Raw genomic sequence first — 15708 nt, 5'->3', positions numbered from 1 at the left:
GATGATGTCCTTAAAATCTTTCCAAGATATTTGGATGTGAAAGGATTGGTAAATATAACACTCCTCTTTACAAAGATTAAGGTTTTAAGTTTGTGTTTTATATATGCTGGCTTTTTGTAATTCTTAAATATTTCTTAAAGGCCGCTCTAATGATAGTTACTTGGCCTCACTCTTCATATCTTGAAATATGCTTCATCATTAGGAAAATCAGGACTTTGCTCTTATGTTCAACATCCAACACGTTGCTTGAGAAGTGGGATACAGCATTCAAGCATAAGATCATCAATGAAGCTAGAACTCTTACTTTCACAACAGAAATTCAGTGTTTTCTCAATGCAGCAGTGGGACAAGGATCTGAAAACGGTTGGTATAATTTGTGAGGATGTTATAGTTTCAGAATTTGCTCATGTTTCTTGTATTTTTGTAAGTTCTAATAAAAAATATTTTTTCCTAAAACTCCCTTCCCCTTCAACCACTTATTCAGATTGGGACAGTGATATGTAATTTATCCTCCTACTGTAGCATCTCCCGCCGCCTTCTCCCGGGAGGAAGAGGATTAAGATCAGTCCAACAGAGGCTGTTGATAGACTTGTGCGTTTTCATAAGGTAAAACTCACAATATAACTGCAGAGTCTTTATGAAAGTTTATGTTATTACTACGGTTGTATATACCGTAATGTGACATTCTATTTGTCTTCTATTGATCTGCAGAGCTTCAATTTCCTACGCTGTCGGCATTTATCACTGCACAAGCAGTTCTTGTAAACTGCTGGTGCAATGCTACCCCCTGCAGATGCACGGCCAATCGGCCGCTAGCAGGGGGTGTCAATCAACCCGATCATATAGGATCGGGTTGATTTCTGTCCGCTGCCTCAGAGTAGACGGACAAGGTATGGAGCAGCGGTAATGAAGGCTCACGTGGAAACAAGTGCATCAAGCATCATATGGAGCTTGATAATCCGGCCCCTTAGTGTTTTTATAAAACTATTTAAGTGTTGAATTAACACTGCTTACAGTGTAAAATTAGTATTGAAATCAACTCCTTTAGTGTTAAACTTTGAACACATCTAGGGGTCGATTTATGAAGCAGCAGATGCTACTTCCAAGCCACTCCGCTTCAGTTCCGCCTGAAGTGGAAGTTAAGAAGCAACTGTCCTAAAACAACTGTTCCTTAACTCAGCTGCCATCTCTGAGGTGTCGGACAGCAATCAGCCTGATTGATTACGATCGATGTGCGGTGGACATGGTCCGCTACATTGTATCATGTCCGTCCGCACAATAATAAATTTACCCCCTAGTGTTATTTCAACAACTATTTAGTGTAAAAGCAGTTTTTCAAGAATAAAAATCACACTACCGGTGTTAAATGTAAACTTTCTGAGTGTTTTTATAACAATATTCAAGTGTTAAATTAACTTTATTTAGTGTGGACCTACAGTATATAAACCCCAGAAAAGTCTTGATTTTGACACTGTTAGTGTAAAATTAAGACTTTGAAATCTGCTGTGTATATTTCTTTGTATATGTATATAAGTTCTAATAATAATTTAAAAACTGTATTATTGTATTATAGACGTCTCCCTGACTTTAGTACCTGACTTGACCTTCAGCTTGTACCTGTTAAAGAGTTAGCCTATCCCCGGCTATCTTTCCAGGCATCTGACTTCCTGGCTCTGACCTTCGGCCTGTTAAGGTTTATGAGACTGTCTTCACCCTTCCCTACATCAGCACCTGTGCATCATCTGGTCCCGTTTTCTCAGGTACTGTTTTTATTTGTCCTACTTCATTACCTGTTGTTTTGTTTAAGTCCGGCTAACAAGGACTGTCTCAGCTGCTCTTGGTCCAGTGACTGTTCTCCTACCTTGGCCCCTGTGTCTTTCCTGGATAGACACTACTCCATGTGTGACAACAAGTCTAATGTTAAAATGTCCTTACTGTAATAGAGCAAGGCAAAGTCATCAAATACTTGATGGAAAAAAAGCTCCAACAAAAATGTATAATGATATGTCTGATGCAGTAGGAGACTCTGATCCATCTTACCCCACAGTTTGGTGTTGGAAAGTCATGTGAAGATCCAATCATTGTATACTTGTAAAGCACGGCTAATCACCCGTTAGGATCTCAAGGAGCTGCTCATTTTATCAACCTCGGAAGGATGAAAGGCTGAATGGACCTTGCCAGGAATCGAACCTGCAACCCTTGGGTTACTACAGAGCTCAGCCACAGTGCTGAGCTATCTGTCCAGCTGTGGATGCTTTGAGCAAGAGGAAATGACTAGCACAATGGGTACCCTGAAAGCTGTCTTGACCAGATCAGACAACAAATGGTAAATTCACAATATCTTCTTAACCAATTTCTATAGGTAATTATAACTGATGAGCGGATACACAGCTTTGAGGAATATTTAAAGGGACACAACCCAAATTTTTCTTTCATGATTCAGATAGAGCATGCAATTTTAAACAACTTTCTAATTTACTCCATTTTCACCTCGCGACAAATTGCAGCCGTAGTAAGCCTTACGCTGTCTATTGGAGCCCCGTAACTCCCTAAACTAGCTGCAAAATAAAACCTAACACCTAACGCATGCGCAATATCTTTCTACCTGTCAACCGCAATCCCCCGCTGCAATCTCTAATAAAGTATTTAACCCCTAAATCGCCGCTCCCGGACCCCGCCGCCACCTACATTAAAAGTATAACCCCCTAATGTGATCCCCCTACACCGTCGCCAGCTACATTACATACCCCCTAATGTGAGCTCCTAGAGCATGCAATTTTAAACAACTTTGTAATGGTTCAGCCAATCGGATTGAACTTGAATATGATTGGCTGATTCAATCAGCCAATCAGATTTTTCTACCTTAATTCTGATTGGCTGATAGAATACTATCAGCCAATCGGAATTCGACGGACACCATCTTGGATGACGTCATTTAAAGGAACCTCATTCATCGGGAAGTCGTCGTGCCGGATGGATGTTCCGCGTCGGAGGAGCAAAGAAAGAAGATTGAAGATGCCGCTTGGAAGAAAACTTTGCCCCCGATGGAGTACCTCTTCTTTGCCGATTGATTGAAGACATCGCCCGGATGGAAGACTTCTTCTCTGCTGCTTGATTGAAGACATCGCCCGGATGGAAGACTTCTTCTCTGCCGCTTGATTGAAGACATCGCCCGAAATGGATGAAGAGTTCTGCCCGGCTTGATGAAGACAAGGTAGGGAGATCTTCAGGGGGGTAGTGTTAGGTTTTTTTGAGGGGGGTTTGGGTGGGTTTAGAATAGGGGTATGTGGGTGGTGGGTTGTAATGTTGGGGGGTGGTATTGTGTTTTTATTTACAGGCAAAAGAGCTGATTTCTTTGGGGCATGCCCCGCAAAAGGCCCTTTTAAGGGCTGGTAAGGTAATAGAGCTGTTAACTTTTTTATTTTAGAATAGGGTAGGGAATTTTTTTTATTTTGGGGGCTTTATTATTTTATTAGTAGGCTTAGAATAGGTGTAATTAGCTTAAAAATCTTGTAATCTTTTTTTATTTTTTGTAATTTAGTGTTTGTTTTTTTTTGTAATTTAGTTTAGTTTATTTAATTGTATTTTAGTTTAGATATTTGTAGTTTATTTAATTTATTGATAGTGTAGGTGTATTTGTAACTTAGGTTAGGATTTATTTTACAGGTAAATTGGTAATTATTTTAACTAGGTAGCTATTAAATAGGTATTAACTATTTAATAGCTATTGTACCTAGTTAAAATAAATACCAAGTTACCTGTAAAATAAATATAAACCCTAAAATAGCTACAATGTAATTATTAATTACATTGCAGTTATTTTAGGGTTTATTTTATAGGTAAGTATTTAGATTTAAATAGGAATATTTTAATTAATAATATTAATATTAATTAGATTTATTTTAATAAGAATTTAGTTAGGGATGTTAGAGTTAGATAGGGTTATTATACTTAATATACAGTATATATAATAACGATATTAACTATATTAACCCTAATATAATTAGGGTTAATATAGTTAATATAGCTGGCGGCAGTGTAGGGGTATTAGATTAGGGGTTAATCTATTTAATATAGGTGGCGGCGGTGTAGGGGGATTAGATTAAGGGTTAATACATTTATTATAGGTGGCGGCGGTGTAGGGGGATTAGATTAGGGATTAATACATTTATTATAGGTGGCGGCAGTGTAGGGGGATGCAAAAGAGCTGATTTCTTTGTGACAATGCCCCGCAAAAAGCCCTTTTAAGGGCTGGTAAAAGAGCTGATTTCTTTGGGAAAATGCCCTGCAAAAAGCCCTTTTAAGGGCTGACAATAGAGCTGTTACTTTGGGGCAATGTCACGCAAAAGGCCCTTTTAAGGGCTGGTAATAGAGGTAATTACTTTAGGGGGATTAGATTAGGGGTTAATGTATTTAATATAGATGGCGGAGGTGTAGGGGGATTAGATTAGGGGTTAATGTATTTAATATAGCTGGCGGTAGTATAGGGGGATTAAATTAGGGGTTAATAATTTTAATATAGCTGGCGGCGGGGTAGGGGGATTAGATTAGGGGTTAATAATTTTAATATAGCTGGCGGCGGTGTAAGGGGCTCACATTAGGGGGTAGTTAATGTAGCTGGCGGCGGTGTAAGGGGCTCACATTAGGGGGTAGTTAATGTAGCTGGCGGCGGTGTAAGGGGCTCACATTAGGGGGTAGTTAATGTAGCTGGCGGCGGTGTAAGGGGCTCACATTAGGGGGTAGTTAATGTAGCTGGCGGCGGTGTAAGGGGCTCACATTAGGGGGTAGGTAATGTAGCTGGCGGCAGTGTAAGGGCCTCACATTAGGGGGTAGGTAATGTAGCTGGAGGCGGTGTAAGGGGCTCACATTAGGGGGTAGTTAATGTAGCTGGCGGCGGGGTAGGAGCTCACATTAGGGGGTAGTTAATGTAGGTGGTAACTGGGTCCGGGAGCGGCGGTTTAGGGGTTAATAACTTTATTAGGTGGCGGCGGGGTCCGGGAGTGGCGGTTTAGGGGTTAATAACTTTATTAGGTGTGGTGGGGTCCGGGAGCGGCAGTTTAGGGGTTAATACATGTTTTATTGTTAGGATAGTGAGGGGGGATAGCGGATAGAGGGTTAGACGTGTCGGGCTATGTTTGGGAGGCGTGTTAGACAGTACGGGTGATTTTATAACTTAGTCAGGTTTTGTAGGCGCCGGCAGTTTCTAAAGTGACGTAAGTCACTGGCGACTCCAGAAATTTGTACTTACGCAGATTTCTGGACATCGCTGGTTTATCCGACTTACGGCACTTTAGCATCTGACGGCGCCGTATATGGGATAGCTCGAGTTGCGAGCTGAAACTACGGGCGGCGGGGGTTCCCTCGCTTGCGCCTCAAACTACGATCTATATCGGATCGCGCCCCTAATATTTTTTGGTTCAGAACTCTGGACAGCACTTTTTAATTGGTGGATGAATTTATCCACCAATCAGCAAGAACAACCCAGTTTGTTCACCAAAAATGGTCTGGCATCTAAGCTAACATTCTTGCATTTCAAATAAAGATAGCAAGAGAATGAAGACAATTTGAAAATAGTAGAAAATTAGAAAGTTGCTTAAAACTTTATGCTCTATCTGAATCATGAAAGAAAAATTTGGGTTCAGTGTCCCTTTAAGGTACAAATCTTTTTATTAACGATGGGGACTTTAATATTCCATCTTAACCACTTGATTGTCAGATCGGGGGTTTAAGAAATCATTTGTTATACAAATGGTTAAAGTTCAAATAACAGATTAAAAATTAGGAAATTGCTGTTTAATTCAAAGCAATTTAAAGGTGGATTAATAAAAAAATAAAAAATAAAAACTTGCAGATCATCATTTAGGAGATTAAACATAAAACTCATCAATTTTCCTTCATGATTCAGATAGTTTATAATATTTTTCTATTTGATTTTGTTATCATAGTTGCTTTGTTCTACTGGTAGCCTTTGTTGAAGAGTATACCCAGGTAGGCACATGCACGTTTTCGGATAACTATATGACAGCAGTTTTACAAGCATTTAACAATGTAATACAATTGTGAGAACTAAATGGCAGCATTACTTGCACAATGTATAATATTGTTAAAGGGCCGTTATAGTAAAAAAATGACATGTTCTAATATGTTACAGGGTGTAATTTTAATTTTATCGACCCAGACTACTGCAAAGGGGTTAAACACACCAGAGAAATATTGCTTGGTCCTGATGTACCCGAGCAGAAAATACCGCTGATCCAAACGGTAGCGTTAGGCACATGACTCAGATGTGGCACTAGCACTGCTGATTGGACCAGTGGTGTTTTCTGCTTATGACTAGCAGTGCTCTGCGAGATCCGAGCAGTATTTCTACTGTGTGTTTATCCCCTTTTGCGGGGGGGGGGTTGAACACAAAGTGATCTAGGGTCTTTAGTCTTAAAATGACATGTTCTAACAGATAAGCGCATGTCATTTTTCCACTATAATTGCCCTTTAAAAGCATTCATACAAAACTGCTGTCATATAGTGCTCCTGATGCGAACATGCACCTGAGCCTACCTAGGTATGCCTTTTAGCAAAGGACACCAAGAGAACAAAGCAAATTTGATAATAGCAGATAACTGGGAAGCTTATTAAAATTGTATGCTCTATATGAATTATTATTTTTTTTGCAAGGTGCTCAGGATATATTTAGAATACAATGATACCTGAACAAAGCTCCTTTGTGCGTCAAGCATAATGTTACCTAATATTATTTTTTTTTTAAATGCATAGCTCATAATGTTCTGTTTTATTTTCTGTCATTACAATCATGGGAACAAAAATTATTTGTACTTTTCTAATTATATTTTTAAGACAGCTTCAATCCTAATAAGTAAAATAAAAATATCCAAAAACCACAATAAAGAACTGTTTATTCCATGTACAGTCATTGGATTTGTTTCTCTGTTTGGTATTGTATGAAAATTGGCATACGTTGTATTTTATGACTTTGTTACCGTAGAAATAGATTTACCTAACACTTTTTAAATAGGAAATTGTATTTTTTTATAGCTTTCAGTCATGCACAGTTATGCAGCTTTCTCTTCCACCAATCTGCCGTTTACATTACACAGTATAATAGACAGAGAACATTTTTTTTATTGGTTCTCTTATTTTTAGGAAATCCTAAACATTTTCCTGCCGTAGCTACCAGTTTTATGATTATATTCTTAGTAACCTTAGCTCATAGTTTGCCACATTATGCTTTGTTTAAGATAGTGGAATTGAAGCAGAATAATATGCATCCCAATCAGGGTGTAACTTGACCTTGTTGGGCTCTCATGGTGCCCCCCATTTATACAGTGCCTGAATCAGCAGCCATATAAAGAGGAGCTGCTTATCTATGAATTAGAGCCATCCTTCCTCTTGGTTAATGTGTGCCAGAGAATATGCACAGCCCTCCTGTACAAATATTATCGTAGGTTTTTCCATACATCAACACCGTAGCTATCTTGAAATCCCTGCCACCATATTGTAAAGGCAAATCTATGCATTCTCCTTAAACTGTGAGTCTGGTTCGCAGGGGGGCACACAGAAGGGCAGACATGACGCAGGTGGAGGGATGTAACTACTGATTGCAAAGCCCCAATTGGCCCCCTAAAGCTGTTGGCTCAGTCTCAGTTGAGACCTATGAGTAAGGTTGCCAACTTTTATTAAAGAAAATAAGGGAGATTAAAGGGACACTCAGGTCAAATTAAACTTTTACGATACAGATAGAGCAGGCAATTTACTTCCATTAAAGAAATGTGCACAGTCTTTTTATATTTACACTTTTTGAGTCAACAGCTCCTACTGAGAATGTGCAAGAATTCACAGAATATATGTATTATATGCATTTGTGATTGGCTGATCGCTGTCACATGATACAGGGGGAGTGGAAATAGACATAACTTTGAAATTTCTTAAAAAACAAATCTACTTCTCATTTGAAGTTCAGACTATGGGGCATATTTATCAAGCTCAGTATGGTGCTTGATGCCCCGTGTTTCTGGCGAATCTTCAGGCTCGCCGGAAACAGAAGTTATGAAGCACCGGTCTAAAGACCCCTGCTCCATAACCTGTCCACGTGCTCTGAGTCAGCAGACAGAAATCAACCCGATCGAATACGATCGGGTTAATTGACACCCCCTGCTACTCAAACAACTCTTGAGTAGTTTTTCAGGTGTTCTCTGAACTGCTCTTTGAAAACACTAAAACAAAATGCTGATGTGGTGCTGCACAGGATATACATATAGTTGGCACGTATCATTGGTGTCAATATGTACACTTACCTTGATATACTGTATATGTCCCATGTTGTCTGCTACTAACTGTGCTCTGCACTCTGCTCAGTTCCAAGCACATTTGATCAGTTGCTTAGGCCGCAGCATTCTGGAATTTATAGTTTCCTGGTTGCAGTCTAAGAAGATGTAGGCAGTGCCCTAGTTGATCGTAACCAAATTAAACCTGGTGGAAGCAGAGATAAGTATGGTAGCAGTTCGGGGTTGGTGTGCCAACTAAACATTTTGACCAATGTCAAAAGTTAGTAATCTATAACCTTTCTCCACATACACATGCACACACAGCAATTTCTGCATGCACAAGAGAGAAAAACTTATCTTTAAGTGTAGATGAGACCTGCGGCTTGATAAGGCCACATTTGGCTACCAAATGTCTCCACTAAGAATGCCTCTTGGTCTGACACTTTGCAATCACATTTGATGTAACAAAAGTTAACTAAGGTGAATATGAAGGCTAGGACAATTTAGCTTGCCTCTACCCTACCCAAAAGAGACTAAAGCTTTAGGTAATAATGTCTGAAACAGTAAACATTTGATTTGTAAATATTGAACTATACTGAGATATCAAACTATTATGGTACAGTATTTATATTTGTACTTCTTTAAATAAGCAAGCTTTATTAAAAGCATTGCAAGAAAAAAACAGTGTATTGAGTATTAAAATAGTATAAGACAAACTTTTAAAAATAAAATATTACAAAATTATAGAACTTCTTTATAAAGGATCTAAAGCTTCTTTAATCATTAACAATGCAAGGACATCACTGTTTTCATTATTAATATGCAATAGACAAGGACGCCCTCTCCCTCCATAATATTAAAAATAGCTTTAGAACAATTTGCTATTCTATTAAGAAAACAGGCATCAAATAGGTAAAGAAGAAATTAAAATCTCACTTTATACACTTTATACCCAGGCAAGACAATATAATGATGATAAAACCATTACAATGATAGATATGATTGTTTTCTCAGGTTATAGAATCAATACAAATAAATCAGAAATGCTATGGTAATACAAAAACACTGATTTGGAAATAATTTAAAAACACCTTTGTCTATTTAGGGGTTAAAATGTCTCTGAACCCAGTTAAACCTATTCCTGGGGTTAAAAATGTTTGTGAATCTGTAAGATGATGGGAGAAATCTCACCTTTCTTTGAGAATTAATATATTGAAAATTAAAATATTTCCTCTATTTGATTCAAAATGTTCCACTTTTAGTAAGAAAAAAAAAATATGTACAATTAATACTAGCATTAAAAAATGTATTTGGCGTTCTAAGAAACATACAATCAGTTATAAGTTTACTTTATTTAACTTTGACTCTCCCTTATATTGAAATTTACAATTTAGTTGCTTTTGGGAAAATTGCTCTTGATTTAGTGAAAAGTATATAGAATGTATGCTATTTTCCTTCTTTGTACCCAGTATATGGGGATATATACTATGTTTTGTTATTTAAAAGTGTTTATATACTGAAATAATGTAATAATAAAATGTATCCGATATATATGTAATTAGATTAATATTGAATACTTTATGTGTTAGTAATGTTTATTTAAAACTATTAATATCTATCTATATGCATTGAAATATCCAATAAATACATTTTAAAAAATAGATATTTAGCTGCTGCAGAGGTAAACAAAAAAGAACTGTTTTGTTTTTTCATCTTTATAACTCAAATTAACCTTTTACCGCCGTTATGGCGTTATATTCCGTCCAAACGGCGCTGGGCTTTAGCACTGTTAGGACGAAATACAACGTCATAGTCGTTTGGCTGTCTTGAAGCCAACGGCGCTTCCTGGATGTGATCGCGGTCAGAGGGCTTGCCTAGCATCATAGGGACGCCCCCCTGTCCCGATCCCATAATTGAAATCTCGCGATCGCATGCATGATCGCAGGATTTCAATTTGTCTACATCTGAATGTTGTTCCGATGTAGACATTATGAACGTCTCATGAAAGGGTTAAAGATGTGACACTCCCGGCATGCAAAAGGGAGAGATACAAAACATGTTGGACTGCCATTTTATACATATTTTGGCAGGCGATTACTATCTTTTGAGCAATAATTATAAGCATCTTATTGGCAGTAGATAAGTTCTTGATGAGATAACATTCTTAGTTCATTGGCGAGCGCACTTTTTATAATTATCAGTTTTGCAAATAATAATCTTATATTTAACAGTTCTGTTTGTTCTGTTCACAATTCAAAATCTCCATACTTAATGAGACAGTCAATTCAAAAAATGTTATTGTTTAAAAAGATAGATAATCTCTTTATTACCCATTCCCCAGTTTTGGATAATCAACACAGTTATATTAATATACTTTCTACTTCTGATTAACTTGTATCTAAGCCCCTGATCACATGACTTTTTATTTATTATCTATTGACTTGCATTTTAGCTGTATTGTGCAGAACCCACAGGCGTGAGCACAATGTTATCTATATGTCCCACATGAACTAGCCGTGTCCTGTTGTGAAAAGCAAATAAAAAGCATGTGATTAAGAGGCTGTCTGTAGTGGCTTAGAAACAAGCAGACATTTAGAGGTTAGAATGTTATTAAGTATATGAATCTAACAATTTTGGTTGTGCAAAGCTGGGGAATGGGTAGCAAAGGCGTTATCTATCTTTTTAAACAATGACAATTTTAGTGTTGACTGTCCCTTTAAGGACACATTTACAGGACCATTTTTACTTCCATCTCCAGATAAAAAAAATTCCTCTTATCCCCGGGAACCCCAAAAAGTTTTTGAATTTGGAAAACACTGACATTACTATTAAACTTGCATGATTCAGATAGAGCAGGCCATTTTAAGACACTTTTAATTTCACTTCTATTTTCAAATGTGCTTTGTTCTCTTGGTATCCCTTGTTGAAAAAGGATAAGCACATATCCTACACTAGTGGGAGCTAGCTGCTCATTGATGCCCGCACTCATTTGTCTCTTGTGATTGGCTAACTAGATGTGTTCAGCTAGCTGCCAGTAGTGCAATGCCGTTCCTTTAGCAATGGATAACAAGAGAATGAAGCAAATTTGATTATAGAAGTAAATTGGAAAGTTGTTTGAAATTGTCTGTTCTATCCAAATCATGAAAAATGTTTTTGGGGTTTCCTGTCCCTTTAACATAATAGACATACCCCAAAAAAATATCTCATTATTCCGACAGAACATACCATTTTAAATGACTTTCCAATTTACTTCTATTATCAATTACATTTTTCCGCTTGTATCTTTTGTTGAAAAGCAGGTAGGAAGGTGTAGGGGCGTTCATGTGACTGGAGCAATATGTGGCAACAATTTTATAGCTATGTTATACATTTGCAAGAACACAAGGTGGCAGCAGTGTTTCCTGTTATGTACTGCTACAACAATTTGCACACTCCTTACCTAGGTATCTCTTCAACAAAGAATACCATGAGAACAAAGTAAATTTAATAACAGGAGTAAAAAAATAATATTTTCAGTTTTATGTCCCTTTAAGTAGCATGACAAAAACAGGATAAGCCTTTAACAATCTAGTACTCTTCAGTAGCTTTCTGAATCTCCTCCTAATAGGTAATTATTTAAGGGCAATCCCACCCAATATATGTCATTGTCCCACCCCCATCGCAGTCCCTCTAGAACTTTCCAGTGACCCACAAGTATCTATTCTTTAACCTACGTGGAGTAACTTAACATCTCTCAATAGATTTTAGATTTGTTTCTGTTGCTGTGGCATAAGCAGTTCTATTGATATTAACTTGCCAGTCCTTGCTAAGTAACTTTATGCTCAGCTATTGTTTTACTAAGAGACAATGAGTCTGGGTCAGATACTGCCAGCACCTTATACAACACAAGAATTGCTTGTTTAAAACCATTTGGCATCAAACATACTAAAGTGGTTAAAAAGCAGAGAGGGTGAGTTTTGTGTTTATGTCTATCCAGGTAGAACAGAAGTTGAAAATAGGTAAATAAAGAAAAGAAGATTATATTATCTTATTCTCACAGGGTTTGTTGACAAAGAAGTTTGTCCTGTGAGATAATAGAAGCGAATATAGGAACAAATATATATTTAGTTCTGTTGAGTATTGCTTAATAGATATTTATGAGTTGCCTAAATAAAGGGAATTGGAATGAAAATATTAAGCAGAAGTGTATAGACAAAGCTATCAACTTATTCCAGGTAATAAACTAAGGACTTAAAGGGACAGTTTACCCCAAAAATGTCTCCCCTTTAATTTGTTCCCCATTATCCATTTTACCTCTTTGAGTGTATTAAATTGTTTACAGGTAGCTCCTTTACCCTTATTTCGTCATTTGAAATAGCTGGTTCAGCCTGAGGTATCCCCACCTATATTGAAAGTTTCTATAATGGAATCTAAACTATTGACAAGCTATGTAAACACATTTAACAGAAGAAATTACACTCCCAGTGGGGTGCAGGATAGTTGAGTAATAAAATATTAATTTTCCATTGTTCTCTTGAAGTATAAAGCTTTGGTTTTCCAGACAAATATAAGATAAGGAAACAAGGGTGTATACACAAGGTGAAAACATAATGAGATATGATATTACCTGAAGCTCAACCCATTGCAATAGGCTGTGGTTTCAAAGCACAAAACCATTTTCTCATACATTTTATACTCTGCAGCTGGTATAACAAGTCATTGATAATACTATAAGGGAAAAACTATTTTACAGTGTACTGTCCCTTTAATGTTGAAGTAAGTCACACTAACTTTTCTGTGTTTTGATTACACCATTATTAAACCTTGTAGAGATATAGCTACTCTATATTTACTCTATAGCAGGGTTTCAAACTGTGTCAAGCTTCCCTAACAGGCCAGATTTTCAGGATACATTAACCGGAACACAGGTTAAATAATCAGCTGATTGTTTAAAATGCTTATTAACCTGCTCTCAACCAAGGTAATCCTTAAAATCTGGCTTGTTAGGGAGGCCTGGGGTCAGGTTTGAGAATCCCTGCCGTATAGTTCTGCTCTATAGTTATGTAAATTGGAAACCCTCCGCCCCAAAATATTCCACTTAATATGTACCCATCCAGGATCAATTTGCAAGACAGAGAGACATGGCAATGGTATAGATAGAGTCTGTACTAAATATAAAATGTATGGTAATACATCCATTATTATTGCATTGATTCACTCCAGCTATAATAGTATATTATATTAGAGCTTATACTTCTTGAGGTTGGGCCCATAAAAGGTTAATGTGAGTACAATGGTCCATGGTTTCTATGAGTTTATGTTGGGACACGGTTTAAAACATCTTATTTTGAGATATTTAGATGAATGTCGGACATTTTACGCTAATTCTTTGAAAGCCATTGGAAGGATTGTGGGAAAATTTGACAGTCAAACTCATACACCATCAGCATACATAAGAGGCTTTGAATAGGTTAAACCTATTTGAATGTCAGTTATGTTTAGATTATGTTAGGATTTTTTTTGAGCCATTCATATGTTGCTACTTCTGTATCAGGTTCAAGTATCCTATCTACCAGGGTCTGCAAATACTAGTAGACAAAACTTAACACAATGAAACTGTATAATATGGATCTGGCAAATGTAGAACATATGGCTTTTCACTAAGATGAGGACAATTTAATCATGTAGTGCAAATGAATTGCGTAATTGAATAAATGCAGAAAATTGATTCTGTTTTGAGATCGAGCACACTATTGCACTCAACCAAGTTTCCATTCTTCAAGTGTCAAGTGCCAAAGTCATCTTTTCAAACTCTTCCATTCAAGTGTAAGATCAAGTTACCACTGCCATACTGTCATACAGTCTGTAGACACAAAAAAGTATCAAGGTTTTCTCAGTGTTCCTTTACCACTGACCCTGTAAACGTTTATCATCCTGAAGTCAAGGAAGCTTTTTATTTGTTTTACCTATTTTAGGAGAGTGAACACTTCATTGTTTCATTTACTGACATTTTTGATGGTCCATGGAGACAGCTGGTTAAAGCCTAACAGACATTCTCCAAAGAATAAAAATGTATTCCACACACTGGCTCATGAGACATCATGGAATCAAGAAACTGCTGACCAATTGTCACAAGTAACTGTCTGAACATGGAAAGTATTAATTTGGATGCCAAGGAAGCCCTTGTATATCTCTATTATCATTTCTCTGAAAAGCAAGGTATGTCAAACATCTCCATGTATTTATACATCTAATACAACATGAATTAAAGTAAGCTGGTCTAAGGTTGTGGTTTGTTGCATGGAACTCAGATGCAGGAACTGAAACCAGAGAGATGAGAATAAAATAAAATTAAATTTTATTTCCAAGAATTTAACAACCAAAAAGAGAACAGAACAAAAGCAAAGTCTAGCGGTGAGGCCTAGTGGAAAGGTACCAAGGGTTAGAGCACTAGCATGAGTGGATACACTGCAAATACAGCAGGATACAGGCAGGATATCAATATACACGATACAAGCCAGGATACCATGACACACTAGATACCAGTATACACTAGACACAGCAGGATATCAGGATACCAGTATACACTAGATACAGCAGGATACCAGTATACACTAGATACAGCAGGATACCAGTATACACTAGATACAGCAGGATACCAGTATACACTAGATACAGCAGGATACCAGTATACACTAGACACAGCAGGATATCCGGATACCAGTATACACTAGATACAGCAGGATACCAGTATACACTAGATACAGCAGGATACCAGTATACACTAGATACAGCAGGATACCAGTATACACTAGATACAGCAGGATACCAGTATACACTAGATACAGCAGGATACCAGTATACACTAGACACAGCAGGATATCCGGATACCAGTATACACTAGATACAGCAGGATATCAGGATAACCAGTATACACTAGATACAGCAGGATACCAGTATACACTAGACACAGTAGGATATCTGGATACCAGTATACACTAGATACAGCAGGATACCAGTATACACTAGACACAGCAGGATATCAGGATACCAGTATACACTAGATACAGCAGGATACCAGTATACACTAGATACAGCAGGATACCAGTATACACTAGACACAGCAGGATATCCGGATACCAGTATACACTAGATACAGCAGGATATCAGGATAACCAGTATACACTAGATACAGCAGGATACCAGTATACACTAGACACAGTAGGATATCTGGATACCAGTATACACTAGATACAGCAGGATACCAGTATACACTAGACACAGCAGGATATCCGGATACCAGTATACACTAGATACAGCAGGATATCAGGATACCAGTATACACTAGATACAGCAGGATAACCAGTATACACTAGATACAGCAGGATACCAGTATACACTAGACACAGTAGGATATCTGGATACCAGTATACACTAGATACAGCAGGAT

The 15708-nt window shown here is 37.4% G+C and overlaps 1 long non-coding RNA gene across 1 annotated transcript; it reads left to right on the top strand.

Moving 5' to 3' along the window:
• The first annotated feature begins 291 nt into the window (after window positions 1-291).
• LOC128641441 (uncharacterized) lies at window positions 292-14334 on the top strand. The gene is made up of 3 exons (XR_008399491.1): window positions 292-363; window positions 1574-1760; window positions 14234-14334. It is a non-coding gene; the product is annotated as an uncharacterized LOC128641441 (long non-coding RNA).
• The last annotated feature ends 1374 nt before the right edge of the window (window positions 14335-15708 follow it).

Source organism: Bombina bombina, chromosome 10 (genome assembly GCF_027579735.1).
Source record: "Bombina bombina isolate aBomBom1 chromosome 10, aBomBom1.pri, whole genome shotgun sequence".
NCBI classification, from domain to species: Eukaryota; Metazoa; Chordata; class Amphibia; order Anura; family Bombinatoridae; genus Bombina; species Bombina bombina.
The sequence above is the reverse complement of the archived record's forward strand: the minus strand, read 5'-3'. Positions and strand labels throughout refer to the sequence as shown.